At 53.8% G+C, this 1,074-nt stretch overlaps 1 non-coding gene across 1 annotated transcript; it reads right to left on the reverse strand.

Annotated features, from left to right (window-relative positions):
- Positions 1–473: 473 nt before the first annotated feature.
- TRNAM-CAU lies at positions 474–545 on the reverse strand. Its single transcript has one exon. It is a non-coding gene; the product is annotated as a tRNA-Met (tRNA).
- Between the last annotated feature and the right edge of the window lie 529 nt (positions 546–1,074).

The raw sequence follows: 1,074 nt of genomic DNA on the forward strand, positions 1-1,074 counted from the left end.
TGACCTGTGAGTGGGCAAGGCAGAAAACAGCCTAGGATGGAGAAAATCCCCAGATGGTCAAGTTGATCACATTGCTGTTTCCCAAAGGAGCACCAGCCTTGTCCTCCTCCCCACCTGCAGAGCCCTGGAGGTCCCCACTTGCAGCTGGGAAGGTGGGATTGGGCTGCCTGATGGGAAGGGAGAAACACCTGTGTCCCCAGGACACCCACTGCCTTGTGGGGGAAGCTCTGTGCTGTGCTCTGCCTGCTGCTCCGCACCCACCCGTCTGCCTTGCTGAGGGGCACTTTGGGAGTGCTGGCTCCTGAGAAGGCAAGGGAGAAAGAAGGTGGCAGTGGCAGAGAGAGGGGGCTGAGGGAACAGGAGGGCCATGGCCATGGGTGCCCAGAGAGCTGGGGCATAGCAGTGCATGGAACACTTGCTGAAAGATGCAAGGGAGAGGCAGCAGCTGTGAAGAGTCAGAGAAAAAAATCAACTAGCAGAGGATGGTTTCGATCCATCGACCTCTGGGTTATGGGCCCAGCACGCTTCCGCTGCGCCACTCTGCTCCCCCCAGCAGCCCAGCCGGGACCTCCCACAGCCCTGCCTGGTGATCCCTGGCACTGCCAGCACCAGCGCTTTTGCTCATGCCTCTTTCCTTTTTCCTGCCTGTGCACTGCACATCCTTTTCCTTTTCCTAAACAGGTTGAGCTCTCTGCATGAACTTTCCACAAGATTTTGGACCCTCACCAGTGACACCTGGCTCACCCCAAACTCCGTGATGGGGATCACTTTTGAAGTGAGACTGTTATTTTATTTAGTCCCTCTCTGGACCCACTTCTGAGGTCAGCGTGGTTTGTCCTCCCCCTTCTGAGATGGTCGGATCCCCTTCTGAGATCGGTTTGTCCTGCCTTCTGGGATAGTTTGCCCTGCTCTGGGATTGGTTTAATGCTCTTGGTACCATATAAGTGCATAAAAGTGATCTATAATAAGTATATATGCCGTTATATTATTGACAAGTTCGCTTTACTAGCGATGTTTGTAGTAATCTGTATTATTATGGTACCCCGGCCTAATGCATGGAGGACCCCGATATAG

The sequence above is a fragment of the Fulmarus glacialis genome, unplaced genomic scaffold (genome assembly GCF_000690835.1).
Source record: "Fulmarus glacialis isolate BGI_N327 unplaced genomic scaffold, ASM69083v1 scaffold7519, whole genome shotgun sequence".
NCBI classification, from domain to species: Eukaryota; Metazoa; Chordata; class Aves; order Procellariiformes; family Procellariidae; genus Fulmarus; species Fulmarus glacialis.